The sequence below is a fragment of the Neophocaena asiaeorientalis genome, unplaced genomic scaffold (assembly GCF_003031525.2).
Source record: "Neophocaena asiaeorientalis asiaeorientalis breed wild unplaced genomic scaffold, Neophocaena_asiaeorientalis_V1.1 scaffold655, whole genome shotgun sequence".
Taxonomy (NCBI): domain Eukaryota; kingdom Metazoa; phylum Chordata; class Mammalia; order Artiodactyla; family Phocoenidae; genus Neophocaena; species Neophocaena asiaeorientalis.
In genome coordinates, this window is record NW_020171857.1 from 280,943 (window position 1) to 298,038 (window position 17,096).

Below are 17,096 nucleotides of genomic sequence, written 5' to 3' on the forward strand. Positions count from 1 at the left end.
TATATATATATATATATATATGTGTGTGTGTGGAATAAATACACAGTCCAAGTTTCGACCAGAAGCTGGCTATAATTATTGTGTACTGGACTGATGTCATGAAACTATAGAGTAAGCAAAATTGTGTTATGATAGCAACTTTCTTATTGTTTTTAATCCAAGTCTGGTCTTCCAAATAATAATACCACCATCCACTACCACTATCACCAATGACTAAAACAGTGCTGATCATAAGAGTTGCTGGTCTGGGCTAGGGACTGTGTTAAGTGTTTCACCTGCATTAACATATCTAATTAGAATAGCACAATGTATTGCTATTATCACCCTAGTTTCAAGGTAAGAAAGTGAGGCATGGATATTAAGGGATCCAGACAAGAATGCAGAGCCCCTAATGGCACGTGCCCCACAGGCTGTGTGACCCAAAACTCTGTTTGTACTTGCGGAGTCAGCATGCTGTGGTGCTTTTATTTCCCTACAGATTTACTAATTAAGTAGTAAATCTAAATTTCTTTAATGAGTTAGTCTTCTGTTCTTAGTGTTTAATTCTATTATTTAAAATGAAATGTAATTGCATAAAATGAAATCAAATTGCACAATTTTCAACTTTAAACAGACGTTACAATTCTATTTTGTTATATTGTCTGGATCTTGCCCATGTGCCTGGGGTGAGAATAAAAATGTAAACATTTTTGCCTTTACTGTTTCCTTCTTTTAAGATAGCTTAACTTTTTTGCTATTAAATTGGGCATGTAATTCACACTTGACGATTGCAGATGGAGCAGTCAATTCATGTATTCTCTGAATGGAGCTAAAACATGTCAGTGGAAGGAAGGTGTGTGCCCATCATGGAGAGGAAATCTGCTGCCTCTGCCTGGGGGTACCACTCTCCCCAAAATGGAGTGAGTTCCAGAGGGTGTGAGTGCACATGGATGAGAATATACCACAAAAGTCTCATATTCAGGTGGGGAGATGATATCTAAAATTATATGCCACCTATGTTCGTAGAAGAATATGGAAAATACAGAAAAGTTATAAAGAAGAAAATTACAAATGCATATCATTTCACTTATAATTTCACCTGGTACACTTTGTCCAGATTTCTTCACAGCTACAGATGTTTTCTTTCTGTTCTTGGTTTATAAAATTCAGTCTTCTGTTTACCTAACATTAGAGAAGGGGCATTTCCCACATCTTTAAAATCTCTGCATAATCATGACTTTGAAAGGTAAAATATTTAATTCTAGCATGCAGATGTGTGTGTGTGTAATATACATATGCATATATCTGTATATGTGTGGACATCTTCAAGCATAAACTATGTAAAAGGATTATTATTACAGACTACAAAATGGGGAAGGTAAAGGAATATTTACTTATTAGAATTAAGAAAACAGGACTTAAAAACCACAGCCTGTGAGAAGGACAACATAAAGGAAAATAGTGTTACTTTATCTTGTTAGTAAACTTAAGCCATTTGTTAAACAAAGCAATAGTGGGGCAGAAAACTTAAGTGAGTCAAATATGTTCTAGAGAATAAAATCACAATGACTCAGTAAATCTAGAATTTCTTTGAGAAGCAAATTTATAGTAGGGAAATAAAAAGTATATATAAAGCTATAGTGCCAGGTACAAAGCAATAAATGTGAAAGTAAGCACATGAAGAAATGGTGATGTGGGAGAACAGAGAACGCTTACAATTAGAAAAGTACATCTCAGTGCTGGTCTATGGCCTCTGCTCCAACAGTTGACGGCCTTGGTGTAAGGAAGATGCTGGGCTCAGCCAGTGGGAACAGTGTGAGGGGGGAAAGGGTGCTTCAGGTGGTCCTGACTGTCCAAGCCCTGCTGTATGCACAGCAGACTTCAACCAGCAGACCCACTGCTGCAGTCTTCAAGTTGCCCCCAATAATATCAACAACTATGGGCTGGATTCCCACCAGGGGTCCTTCCATGGCAGAATCTTCTCTCCAGACACTGCCATGTCTTGGAGCTCACATAACTGGGCTTCTGTCCCCCAGAAAACACTCTATGGCCCACTGGGTCTGGAGGCTGCCTTGAAGCCAGATCTGTTGGCTGAATTCTTGACAATGTGGTGAATCACAGTTAACTCCTCTCCCCCCTGCTTGGTGCTGGGTCTCTGCTTTGATCCCCGGGGCCACTGGAGGCACTGCCACCTGCATTCCTGTTCCTTGCCCTTACTCGTCAGAGTAGACCCCTCAGGGAGACTTGACCTCCCACCTCTGGCACTCTGCCCACTCCTGGCTTTTCCTCCTTTTCCTCACGTACTCCCCTTTCTTCGCCAACACCGTGTGTTTATAAGAGAGGTGAGGAGCCATCTTTTCTGTCACTGTGTTCTCAGCATTTGGTGTCTTGTTTTATTCTAGCTGTTTGGTCCTGAGATCTAGGCCAAAACCACTGCACTGACAACATTTAACGATGGCAAGGAATGTACACCAAGGAGTCTGCTTTTAGCATATAGCAGGAGGAGAGAGGGTGGGTAGAGACAGGTGGACAGAATTTAGCTGGATATAAAAAGAAAACCCTTTTGAAGAAAAAAATAATTCCAGTGAAAACATAAAAAAGATAATTCTACAATTACCATCTTGATAAATGCTAACATTAGAGCCTCACAGATTGTTCCCCCATTTTAATAGACCTCTTTAGAATTTGAATTCCAAACATCAGAAAAATATACTTCATCTATGATAGTGTCTCTCCTCTAAGGAGTGAATGCATTATTCAGATAAATTCCCCAATAGCAAATGTTTCAACCTTAGTAAGAGAACAACACTTAAAATTTTGATCCTTTAAGCATTTCAAAAACGGCCTATGCTTTTATAGTACTCAAATAATATCTCTAGATAAGAGGGACCCTTCCATTCATGGGGTTCTTAAAATGCAGTGTCCTTTGATGTACAACCAACCTCCTTCACACAGAATTGAGATCAGAGCACTCCATGGAATGTGGACTGTCAGAGCTCAAAGGAGCCAGCCAGGTCACCTCCTAGAAACCCTTACTTTTCTCAAAAGGTTAAGGAATATGCCTATGGAAAAACTTACTGAATTACTGGTAGATCCAAGGATCCAGCTTTTTACCCCCAAAGGTCAAATTTCTGTTTCTAAAGACATTCAGGCATTGACTTATTGGAACATAATACCCCATTTTTGAACATCTTAATTTTAGGGTAAGAAAAAGGGCATTTTGTGAGTTAAGCTGTTTGCTTCAACTTGGATGTAAACTCCCTAGAGACCCCTCTGCTTGCCCAGCAGCAGCGCTCAGTGGCATGTGCTTCAGATGTTAAAACAGCCAAATTCGGGCTTCCCTGGTGGCGCAGTGGTTGAGAGTCCACCTGCCGATGCAGGGGACACGGGTTCGTGGCCCAGTCCGGGAAGATCCCATAGTCCGCGGAGCGGCTAGGCTCGTGAGCCATGGCCGCTGAGCTTGCGCGTCTGGAGGCTGTGCTCCGCAACGGGAGAGGCCACAACAGTGAGAGGCCCGTGTACCGCAAAAAAACCCAGCCAAATTCTAAAGTAGCTTTGCCATTAATGAATTGTGCAACTTTGTAAAACTGCCTAACTTCTCTGGTCCAGCCTTTCCATTTGAAAAAGAGAAATAGCAGCTGCTTTATTCTCTGAAAAAAACAAGAATAGTTAATAGGTGTGTAAAGAGATTTCTACCCAATATGCTCTCCAGATCTGAGCCTTCTTCATTTACTTAAGAATATTCAGTACAATAGAAGGTGTGGTGGTAGGCAGAATAATGGTCCTGCAAAGATGTCCATGTCCTAATCCCCCAAACCTCATGACTTGTGAATATGTTACCTTAAATAGCAAAAGGGCTGTGCAGACATGATTAAGTTAAGGCCCTTGGGAGAGGGGAGTTTATCTTGGATTATCCAGATGGGCCCAGGCGAATCACAGCAGTCCTTATGAGAGGAAGGCAGGAGTGTCAGAGTCAGAGGCGATATGATGACAGAAGCAGAGGTCATGGGATTGTGGTCATGAGCCCAGGGATGCAGGCAGCCTCTAGAAGCTGGAAGAGGCAGGAAAGGATTCTCCCCTAGAGAATCCAGAAGGAATGCAATCCTGCTGCCTACAGCTTGACTTTAGCCTCGTAAGACCTTTTTTGGACTTTCGACCTCCAGAACTAGAAGATAATAAATTGGTTGTATTTTAGCCAATAAATTCGTGATAATTTGTTACAACATCTATAGGAAAATAATACAAAATTTGGTACTTGGAAGTGGGATGCTACTGTAACAAATATCTAAAAAAGTGGAAATGATTTGGAATTGGGCAGTGGGAAGAGGCTAGAAGAATTTTGAGATTCATTATAGAAAAAGCCTAGACTATGTTGAACAGACTGTTAATTGAAATGTGAATGTTAATGATTCTGTAATGAGAACTTGCAGTGAGAAACATGGTAGAGAAGACCTATATTATATGGTCATAAACACACTGCTGGTAGCAATATGGACATCAAAGGCCCTAATGGTGAGGTCACAGAAGGAAATGAGGAAACTTGGAGGAAAGGAGATTCTCGCTGCATAGTGACAGAAAGCTTACGTGGAAAGCGGAACTTGTAAAAGATTGCAATAGGCTAAATAATGCCCCTCAAAGATAAAAGGTCCTAATTCCTGGAAGTTGTAAGCATTACCTTATATGGGGAAAGGGTCTTTAACAGATGTGATTAAGGGTCTTGAGATGGGGAGATTAACCAGGTGGGCACTAAATGCAGTCACAAAGATCCTTATAAGAGAGAGGCAAAGGAAATTGAGATAAAAGAAAGAAGGTGATGTGATGAAAGCACAGATGTTTGAAGATGCTGTGCTGCTGGCTTTGAAGATGTAGGAAGGTGCCCTGAGCCAAGGAATGCAGGCATGCCGCTCTAGATACTGGAAAAGGCAAGTAAACGGATTTTGTCCTAGAGCCTCCAGAGGGAGTACAGCCTGGACAAAACTGATTTCAGAATCATGGTCTCCAGAAATGTAATACAGTAAATGTATTTTAAGTCACCAAGTTTGTGGTAATTTGTTACAGTAGCCACAGGAAACTGATACAATGATGAAATTGGACCCTTAGATGAGGAGAGTCCAAGCTAAGTGTTAAAGTTGTGGCCTGTTTTTTTCTTCCTGTTGCTTATAGTAAAATGTGAGAAGAAAGAGACAGATTAAGGTAAGAGCTGCCAGCAAAAAATGGACCAAGACTCGATTTGGGAAATTCTCAGTTTATCCAGGTTCCAAAAGATGCTATAATTAGGAAATTCATTGTCAGGAAAACATACTCTTAAGGGAAAGCCAAGGGTGTGGTTGGACCTTTTGCTACTGCCTCAGACTCTTTGAGGAAATTAGATGTGTGACTCATGGGTCCTCTCAGCCATGTAAGCAAAAGAATTATCCATTAAAGATTTATGAAGGAGGTCTAGTAGTGTAAATTCTTAAGACATACACAGGAGACGTAAATGATTCTTAAAAATTTTATACCAGCAGAAACACTGTCAGTTTGGGCTGAATGGGACAGACAGAGGCCAAAATGAAAGAAGGCTGTCAGAACACCAACATTCCACAGGCAGGAAATAGGTTGAAAGAAACTACTCAACTGCAAACATGTGCTACCCTTCATGAAAAAGGCAGGATGACTCTAAGGGTAGAGCCTTAATCATGGAGGATTAGCCCCAGGCCTTGAAACCTACTGTTGTTTGCCTAACTGGATTTAGAAATTTGCAGGTGGGGGGGGGTGGGGATAGTGCTTCCTTTTCTCCTACTATTTTCTCTCCTTTCAAATGGGAATATCTTTAACTGTTATCCTATGCTTGTCCCACCATTGTATTTTGTGCGTAATTAACTTGTTTATTGAGTTCCACAAATTCACAGATGAGAATTGTGCCTCAGGCTAGATCATACCCAAATCCTCACACATAGCTGATTTAGATGATTCAGATGATGAGATTTGGAACTTTAGAGCTGATGAGATTTAGTTGAGACTATGGACTTTGATGCTGTAATGAGTTGAGACTTTGGGGGATATTGGAATGAGATTAATATTTTTTGCACATGGGACAGACACGAATTTGGGGGGCAGAACTCAGATTGTGGTAAGCAAAATAATGATTCCCTAAAGATGTTCATGTCCTAATGCTTCCTACTTATGAACGTGATACCTACCATGGCCAAAGGGACTTTTCAGATGAGATTAAATTAAGGATTTGGGGATGGGGAGACTACCCCAATTATTGGGCAGTCCCAATGTAAGCACAAGGCTACTTATAAGAAGGAGACAGGAGTGTCTGAGTTGAAGTGGGAGATGTGATGCTGGAAGCAGTGATAGTGGAAGGAGTGATGCAGGGCCATGAATGAAGGAATGCAGGCAGCCTCCAGAAGCTGGGGAAGGTGAGGAAATAATTCTCCACTAGAGAATCCAGAAGAGACACAATCCTGGCAACATAAGACCTGTTTCAGACTTCTGGTCTTCAGAGCAGTAAGATAATAAATTTGTATAGTTTTAAAGCCACTAAGTCTGTGGTAATTTGTTACAGCAACAATAGAAAACTAGCACAGTAGTTTCCATAAAATAAAATAATAATAATATTACTAATCCAATAACCAATTGTTAAATAATTTTCACAAAGTTGAGAAAGAAATTTGGTTTGGTCAACTTATAAATAGCTCACAAAGTATTCACTGTCATGAAAATCACAGGCTTGATAGTGAAATGGACCAGACGCCTCAGGCAAGGTGGCCTGGCTTGGTCAGTGACTGAGCTGCAGGCTGCATCTCCACTGTTTTTTTTTTTTCTCTCCCCCACCCCTCCCCCTTGGCAACCACAAGTCTGTTCTCTATCTGTTTGTGTTTCTTAGATATGTTCATTTGTGTTACATTTTAGATTCCACATATAAGTGATATCGTATGATAGTCTTTCTCTGTCTGACTTACTTCACTCAGTATGGCAATCTCTAGGTCCATCCATGTTGCTGCAAATGGCATTATTTCATTCTTTTTTATGGCTGAATAATATGCCTCCACTGGTCATTCAGTGGAAACATCACCTTCCTATCAAGACTCTCAGGCAATATATGAAATTTATTTGGGGACTCTTGAAATTCAGTACTAACATAGCACCTAATGATTGGTGTTATGGGAAAGAGGTGAGGCTTAATTTGGCTGATACTTTTCCAAGTGAGTCTTTGTAAGGAACATAAGAATACTTAATGTATACAACTTTCTGTTTACTATGGTTGCACCCATATGAAGGGCTGCCAGCTTTGGAGATGGAGGAAAGCTGGCACTCTCAGCTGGCTCTTTGTAGGCAACACCTTTATTTTTCTGTAGGCTCATTGTGCTGCCTCTGGCTTATTCCCACCTGGATGGGGCTGTGCAGGGCTCCTCCAACACTCTGGATAGTCTTCCTTGCTCTACACCTGAGTCACATCCTCAGAGATGAAGAAGCTATAGATTAATATCTGCATGAGGAGCACCTGTTGTGCTGGGTCATCGGGGGAAGGTTTCTGAAAGGAAGCCCAGCTCTGAGGGTTATATGCCTGTTTTCCTTATATTTGATTTACCTCTAGATTGGCAAATAAAAGAAGTTTACTCAGGTATTACAAAGAATTGGTCTTTTTATTAATATAACATGTCTACTCATATGTATTTATTGAGTCACTAGCGCTAGGAATAGAGATAGTCCTGCTTCTTCTTCAGAAACTTCCCCAAGAGCTCTGCCTGATGTCAAATTCCTGTTTACTGGAGCTTTCTCTTCTATACTCCTGTGCTCAGGAAGAGCTGCAAACTTATTCATTCAATAAAAAAATGCATGAATGCATTTCTCTTTCTGTAAACAATCACTATTCCATGTATCATGATAAATAGTGATATACCATGTTTATTATTTGTCAGTTAGGCATCGCTGGTTTTCCTTGAAACTAATTACAATTCATAATAATGTTTTGAGGAAAACATTCTAAAGCTCAGCTATGTAAACACTGAACTTTTTAAATCTAAACATTGACAAGTTGGGAACAATGTATGTTGGAACCCAGAGGTCATTGCCAGGTTCAGCCACTTCCACTCCATCTTTTTACTAACTAACCTGTGTATACTTGTCCCTTTGGTGACAGTTGTAGATCTATTGTAATTAAGTTTGATCCAAACCAGAACTGCAAGCCTAGTTTCCTTCAGGGCCTGGCCATAGTGCTTATCCTGGTTAGTCGCCCTCCTGAGGGATCTCCATCTTAGCATTAACCCTGACCCTACCCAAAGCTAAAGCAGGGCCTTTGCCTGTGATAAAGATGAGATGAGATACCAAGTTCAGCAGGTACAGCCCAGGTTGGGGTGGGCAGCAGCCAATGGAGAGCAGAAGAATAAAGGGTGCAGTGACTTGTTTAAAAGGCAATAGAATTTAAATTCAGTGAAGGGCAACCTTGCAGAAAGCAGAACTTAGGGCATTATCTGAAAGTTCCAATAAGACTATACTAAAATGATGCATGTTTTGGTTTATACAATTGTAAAGTTCCATACTTAAAAAAAAACCCCACAAAACTGTTATTGAGATAACATAATGAACCTCTTCCTTTTAGCAATGAACCCAAATTCTACAATTTACTTCCAGCTTGAGTTACACATTTCATAAGTCATTCTAAATCTAATTGATTCATTTTGTATTCTTCAGTGTAATAGGGATGTACATAGGACCAACCATCAGAATTATTCTGGCTGAAAATCCTCTGTGAACTTGCACTATTTATTGGGATTCTCATTCCTCTTCAGCTATTGGAAAGAAGATGCCAGGAATTCTATATTTTGGGAAAACTAGTAGATGTGTGATAATTTTACAAACTTAGCCATATTTCTTATCAAAAAGGGATATAAACTTTACTGATTTATTTTGATTAACATGGCTATTTCTATTTTAATGCTTGTGTTCCTCAGGAAGGCACTGTAATGATTGATGTGAGAGCAGAAACATTTTGGTTAATTTTTTATGTGTATCCACACACCCAGCAATAAACCTTCTTAATAAATCAAATGTAGGAAAATAAACACAAGCTTGGTCAATAAAAAGACTGCTGCTGGGCTTCCCTGGTGGCGCAGTGGTTGGAAGTCCGCCTGCCGATGCAGGGGACACGGGTTCGTGCCCCGGTCCGGGAGGATCCCACAAGCCATGGAGTGGCTGGGCCCGTGAGCCATGGCTGTTGAGCCTGTGCATCCGGAGCCTGTGCTCCGCAATGGGAGAGGCCACAGCAGTGAGAGGCCCGCATACCGCAAAAAAAAAAAAAAGACTGCTGCAAAAAAGGAGCAGCAAAATTATGCAAAGACATTCCTTTCTCAAAGTGAAATTCAAGTACAACTCTAATCATAAAGCACAATGCAATCAACAGTGTTGTGGGCTACAGAGAAGATGGAATAGACAGTGAAGTCAAACAGACCCAGCCCCACCACTCAGCTCAATCTCCATACGCCCACATTTCCCTATAAAGGGGATTATTAAAGCTTATTTTACAGTGTTAAGTCCTGACATACCAAATACCAATACAGATATGTAGTACAATGCTTGACACACAGTAAATGCTTTAAAAATCCTAGAGGAGAAGTAAAGGTGACATCAGTTGAGGTGGGGGACTACGGAACATCCACAAAAGCAGTGAATAAGCTTCAAAAACAGTCAGCATAGACTTTTTACGGAACTCTGGAATCTGATAAAAAACTTACAACAGCCAGAGAAAACAAGAAAAAAAATGCCTGAAAACTAGTAAGCAGGTTCTGTAGCATTTTAACTTACCCTGTTACCAGCCCCCACTCTCTAGCTCTGCAGTAGGCATGAAAATGGGAACTCACATTCCTCGTGCAGGTTGCTGGTAAGGGGAATGATATGGACCTTATTCTCAAGGAATGTTAGTTGCTTGTTTTGATCTGCAAAACAAGCAGATCAAGGGTCTGGTTGGTTGGTTCAAGGGTTCAAGGGTCTGCCTTTGTTTCAACTGATTCAGAGGTGTCTTCCTAGGGTGTTATTTGTTGAAAACATTTAAAGGCAAATGTATTCACCACTGTCACAGGGGAAATGGATACAGCTGGGGCAAGCAACAGACAGACTGAAAGCCTGGGAAGGAGAGGCTGAGGAAGGAGATACTTGGGGAAATAAGGGCTAAAAAGCTCCCACATATTCCAGAGAATCTAGAAGGCCATGTGCATGCTCAGGACTGGACACATGCTCAGAAAAGACCCAAGAAGACCCTAAGTTCTCATCTCCAGCTGACTCTCAGGATCTGTACAGGCAGGAAGTGAAAGCTATGGCAAAGTTGTAAACTGGCTAAACTTTAAAGAGCACTCCAACATACACACAGAGTCTATCTGCAAAGACTAAAAGAGCTTTTATTTTCTTCTTTTTTGCTCCAGGTTATTAAGAAATCTGTATCAAATCACTAGCTGGCCATTAAGCTAACGAGAGTGACCACACATGACAAAGAATACAAACTTTTAAAAGTTGTTGAGAAAACTCACTAAACAAACAAAAATACCACAAAAAGCAAAACAGGAAACTCTATGGATGGAGGAGGATCTGATTTCTCTAGTTACCATATTATGGTAATCAAAACATCCAGTTTTCAACAAAAAATTGAGGCATACAAAAATAAAACCCCACAAAAATAGATATCCCATTCATAGGGAAAAAAGAAATTAACAGAATCTGTCTCTGAGGAAGCAAAGACATTGGATTTACTAGAAAACACTTTAAATCAATTGCCTTAAATATCAAGGAACTAAAGAAAACAATGGACAAAGAAATTAAGGAAACTTAGAGAACAATATCTCAACAAATATAAAATATCAATAAAGAGATAGAGGGTATAAAAAGAAACAAACAGAAATTCTACAGGTGAAAAAAAAATAACTGAAATGAAAATTTTGCTAGAATGTTTCAACAGCATATCTGAGAAGATGGAAGAATCAGCAAACTTGAAGATAAGTCAAATGAAATTATCCAGTTTGAGGACAGAGAGAAAAGAATGAATAAAAATGAACAAAGCCTAAGAGACCTCTGGGACACCATCAAGAATACCAAAACATCCGTAATGGGAGTCCCAGAACTAGTGAAAAAGGAGAAAGGGGCAGAAAGAATATTTGAAGAAATAATGGCCAAAAATGTCTTCATTTTAATGAGAAATATTAATCTAACATCAAAGTTCAAAAAATTCCAAGTAGGATAAACTTAAAGAGATCCACACTGAGACATATTATAATCCACACTGAGACACATTATAATTATAATCTCATGAACAAGAGATCTTAAATAAGATTAACAACTGACTTCCATCAGAAACCATGGAAGCCAGAGGCAGTAAAGTGACATATTCAAAGTGCTGGAAGAAAAAAGTATCCTTCAAAAATGAAGGAGAAATTAAGATATTCCAGATAAACAAAAAACTGAGGGCATTCATTGTGACAGACTTGTCCTATTATAAACACTAAAGGCAGTCCTTTAAGTGGAAACAAAAGAGTACTAGCAGTAATTGGAAGTTACATGAAGAAATGAAGAATGCAAGTACTGGTAAAGACATAGGTAAATATAAAAGCCAGTATTATTTTTATTTTTGATTCATAAACTTTTCTATTATCTTATATGATTTCAAAGACAAATGCATAAAGTGGTGATTATAAATCTATGTTACTGGGCACACTATGTATAAAGATGTAATTTTTGACAATAACATCGTAAGAGGGGGAACAGAACTATAGAAACAAAGTTTTCATATACTATTGAAACTAAGTTGGCATTAATTCAAACTAGATTGTCATACATGTAGATATTAATTTAAATCCCCAGAGTAACCATTAAGAAAATAACTAAAAATATAGGCAGTATGAGAAGTGAGATGAGCGTTTAAATAGTGCACTAGAAAAAATAATCAATTAAATACCAAAGAAGGCAATAATTTAAGAGTTGAGGAACCAAAAAATGAATAAAACACATAGAAAGCAAATAGACTTAATCATCTCTTTAAAAACCCTATCCCCAAACACAGTCACATTCTGAGGTACTGGGGGTTAGGATTTCAACATACGAATTTGGAGGGACACAGTTTGGCCTATAACAATACCCCTTACTACATTATCTTTAATCCTTCCTTGTCAGTAGTTATATTAAATCTAAATGAAACAAACACTTCAATTAAAAGGCAGAGACTGGTAGAATCAATAAAGAAATATGAACTAACTATATACTATCCACAAGGGATTCACTTTAGTTCCAAAAATACAAATAAGTTGAAAGTGAATGGATGGAAAAAAGCATTCCACCCAAACATAACAAAAAGAGAGCTAAAGATAAACTTTGTTACAAGAGACAAAGAAGGGCACTATATAATGACGAAAGACTCAATCCAGTGAAAATATATAGAAATTATAAACATATATGAACCTTACAACAGAGCCTCAAAAATATATGAGGCAAAAACTGACAAAACTGAAGAAAAATAGACAGTTTTACAATAATAGTTGGAGACCTCAATATCCCACTTTCAATAATGGTTAGAAAAACCAGAGAATAATGACAAGGAAATAGAAGATTTAAATTACACTGTAACCCAACTAGACCTAGCAGTCATATATAGAGAACTTCATCCAACAATAGCTCTCTTTTCAAGGGTACATACTGTTGTATGACCATATGATAGACCATATGAGCAGCCACAAAACAAGTCTCAATAAATTTCAAAATATTGAAATCATACAAAGCATCTCCCCTGACCAAAATGGAATGAAATTAGAAATCAATAACAGAAGGAAAATGGAAAATTTCACAAATATGTGGAAATTAAACAACACAATCCTAAATAACAAATGGGTCAAAGAATAAATCACAAAAGAAATGAGAAAAAAACCTTGAGATGAATGGAAACAAAAATATAGCATATGAAAACCTATGGGATGCATCAAAAGCAGTGCTCAGAGTGAAATTCAGAGCTGTCAACGTCTGCATTAAAAAAGAAGAAAGGGGCTTCCCTGGTGTTGCAGTGGTTAAGAATCCACCTGCCAATGCAGGGGACATGGGTTCGAGCCCTGGTCTGGGAATATCCCACATACCATGGAACAACTAAGCCCATGCACCACAACTACTGAAGCCCACGTGCCTAAAACCCGTGTTCTGTAACAAGAGAAGCCACTGCAATGAGAAGCCCGCACACCGCAATGAGAAGCCCACGCACTGCACCGAAGAGTAGCCCCCACTCGCTGCAACTAGAGAAAGCCCGTGTGCAGCAACGAAGACCCAATGCAGCTAAAAATAAATAAATAAAACAAATAACTTTATAAAAATAAAAAAGAAGAGAAGTTTCAAATCAATAACCCAATTTTACATATTAAGGAACCAGAAAAAGAAGAGCAAACTAGACCCAAAGCTAACTGAAGGAAGGAAATAATAAAGACTGGGTAAGTGAAATAGCGAATAGAAAAACCTCAGCCTCTCTCACAGAGAAGCCAGAGGGCATGCTGCCCAGTGACCTAAAGCCCATAGGGCCTGCAGCCCCAGTGCAAGTCTTCCACACCACAGATGCTGCAGTTTTCCATCCTTGAATCCCTTCTTCCAGAATTCTGAACGCTGCAGATAATGGACAATCAGAGCAGGATTTATAATGTTATTTAACATATTTTAACAACCCAGAATCTTTCAAATGATGACCACATCCTTCTTTTGGAGAGCTGATAGAAAGGGTGGTGTTGGAGCACGTGGGTGAGTAGACAGACACTTGCTGTACTGGGTGATGCTAGAGGGCTGAGTCCCAACTGAGTGGCAGCTGCATCTTCCATAATGCAAGGACTTGGTTAAATTTTCTGTTGGCTTCACTGGACAGTGGGGATTTCTTTGCCCAAACTCAGAGACTCAGTGATTTTCTACCTAGAACTGCCCCTCAGTGTCACTCTTGATTTCCATGACTGTGGTCTGACCATCAATCTCCTCTTTCCACTTCACATTTCAGAATCCTCTATTTTCTACTCTAGCAACTCATTTTGTGACAGTCTATCATTCCCATTAAGTGGCCAAATATTTTGGAACTGTATGGAGTTTCTGTGAATCAGGAAGGGTTTCTCTCACTATTGTTGAAATTACTGAGCTCAAGGCTACCAGTCCACAAATGTCATCGACTTAGGAAAATTGTATTATTTTTAGAAAACAGCATGATAAAATGTGCCCTAAAAAGTCCCTATCTGGGTTGGTTTTACCCCCAGCACAGTGAATACCCTACGAGTAGCGTTGACTGGTCTTCATGATGCAAGTTCGTAGAGCAGAGGATCAGATACTTGTAGTAGAGGAGCTGAGCATAAAACAGGAAAACCGACAAGAGGATTTGGGTTCCACTCTCCTTATCATTAGTAGACATAAACAACATATGAATTCTGAAACTTTAGATTTTATCAATGAGTAACTTGTACTTCTCCAAGTTCATAAGGAATTGAGTGTGCAGGTGAGACAGCTGTGCAGAGTGGGCTGGGATGGTTTGTACGGCATTGTAGCTTTTCACTGATGTCTGTGTGAGTTCACTAGGACGGCCAAAACAAAGATTCATAGACTCAGTGGCTAAAACAATGGAAATGAATTTTTTCACAGATCTAGAGGCTGGAAGTCTGAGATCAAAGCAGGGCTGGTGTCTCCTGAGGCCTATCTTCTTGGCTTACAGACGGCCGCCTTCTGTCCTCACATGGTCTCCCTTTGTGCCTGTCTGTGTCCTGATCTCCTCTTCTTATAAAGACACCAGTTGTAGTGGATTACGACCTATTCTAAAGACCTCTGTTTAACTTAATTACCCCTTCAAAGGACCTATCTCCAAATATAGTCACATTCTGAGGAACCTGGGTTTAGCTTTAATGTGTGAATTTTGGGGGACACCATTCAGCCCATGACAATAGCCAACTCATATGTTTCTTACCTGCAGCTCCCCCCACCTTTCTGACTTGACAAATGATGGCATACAAACTGAAACAGACAATGAGGAAATCTACCTGAATTGGTTAAACTTGGACTGTTGACAAGTGACTTTAAAAAGGGGGTGAAAACTCTTGAATTTGTGAGACATTATGTTCCATTTCATATGCCTTTTATGAGATCTTTTGAACAGCTCTTTTATGGCTGCTTTGCAGAGACAGCAAGAAATCTTTGGTTCATCTGGGGGCAACATTAACGCACACACCAAGTGATACCTCATAGCCCTTAAAAAGAAAGGCAAGGTATTCCAAATAGTCTTTACACCCCTGTGGGATACGGAGTGAAGGAGCAGCCAGAGGTGCTGGGTTCCAAAACAATTCAAGGTTGGGGAATGGCCGAGGGTGGGAAGGATGTAAACTGACGACTCTGGAGGAAATACCTGTAACAAAAGGGTGGTTCACCCTTTCATTGGAAAGCCTGAGTGGGGTCCGCCCGGCTCTCGTGGAGACCTTGACACAGCCTGGCTGACAATAACTAAACGGGTTTCTCCTCTGGGCCGTGTGCTGTGAAAAAGCTCTTTTCACTTATATTTACAAAAACCCTAGAACACGGGTACTATTTATATACCCATCTTACAAATGAAGTTACAAAACTTCTCCCATGTCACACAATTAGTGGCACAGTTAGGATTCCAACCCAAGTGGAATCATTCCAGAGCCTGCACACAAGTGGTGTCAGGTCAAGAACTTGCAAGTTGGTTAACAAGCTCTGCATCCCTAACAAGGGAAACTCAGACTGTGTTTTAAATTGTCTTGGCTTCTGTATTCAGAATGAATAATTCAGAATGGCTCCCAGAGAGCCAGGAGTCAGCCAAGTGCAACATTCCCGGCAGAGGCGAAGGGCCTGAATGGCCTGGCAGGCAGGGCAGGACTTGAGGGATAGGCGGCCCCTGGTAGCCAGGGCTGGAAAAAAGGGCCAGTGCCACATAACAGAGAAAGAATGAAAAGGAACCATTTGGTCAACCAAAAACTAGGGAAGCAGTTGCTATCTGGGAAGAACTCTGGGCCACATTTCAGACCTCAGCAGATGTGCATGAGGGGGTGTCCTAAAGGCCACTGGGAACCCGGGACCACACAAGATGAAATAGGGCTTGTGTTTTACAGCATATAAGTAAATAGACAGGTTGGGCCATGGAAACAGAAGAATTTTCAGAGAAGAAACCCGGGAGTGAGACGAGAAGGCAAAACACCGGAGGGCCTGATGTTCTGTTGGCCCAGCTGTGCCTCTGGGTCTGTGTGGCTTTGAAAGGGTCCCAAGTCTCAGTTCAACCCCCTACAGAATAAGGAAAAATATATGTCCAGCCTCCCCAAGGGAGAGTACACCACGCACCTCAAGAGGCTAAAATAATAGGTATTAGCGTCTTCCTAATGTGAGAGGAAAGGAAGGGTCTGGTGAGAGAAGAGCACAGGAAAACACAGGTTTATATAGTGAAGGACAGTGAACACTTGTAGAGGGAGTTCATGCCCCAGTGTTTAGAGTCCAAGGGATTAAGATGAAGGACAATGAGGGGAAGTGGGTCTGACCCAGCTGATCCTTGACAATCAGGGACCAGCTTTTACAAACAGGTAACAGAGACAGTGTAACAGCCTGAAGCCATGAGCCCCGTGTGCTGCTGACCTGCCACAGAGAACAGTGATCCCTACTCCAAGACATCTGAGAAGGAAAGGAGAAGGGTGGCCAGTCAGGGGGTCAGGAAATGTTCTGCTCCTTGCTCTAGAATTTCCCAGTGGCCCAAAGCAGAAGTAACTTGCCCTGAATACAGGGACCTTTAAAATCGGTCCTTGCCCACCTTTTAGGTCTATTCTTCTGAGATATCATCACACATTTTTTACACTACTTCATTCTGACTCCTATTTTCATATTTTTGCACATTTTTGTCCCTATGTCTAGAACACCCCTGCAACTCCCCCTCACCCCACTAGCCACACCTCCTCAAGACCCAGCTCAGACAGCCCTCCAACACTCCTTCTGTTAACCCAGTCCCCTGCCCACCAGCCCAAGACAGGCCCCCACTGTCGTATTCCTAAATATGCCTGCCTCCATTTCCATGACATGCGGGTCCATGGATGGTGTTTATGCACCAACTAAAGTTCTTTCAGGTAACTGTAAATTGATGAAGGGATGGA

General features: G+C 40.5%; 1 protein-coding gene across 2 annotated transcripts in view; it reads right to left on the minus strand.

The window, feature by feature from the left end:
- The window catches only part of GABRA5 (gamma-aminobutyric acid type A receptor subunit alpha5), a 99,388-nt gene that overhangs the window by 40,414 nt on the left and 41,878 nt on the right, over window positions 1-17,096 (minus strand). The gene's annotated exons all lie outside the window — the stretch shown is intronic.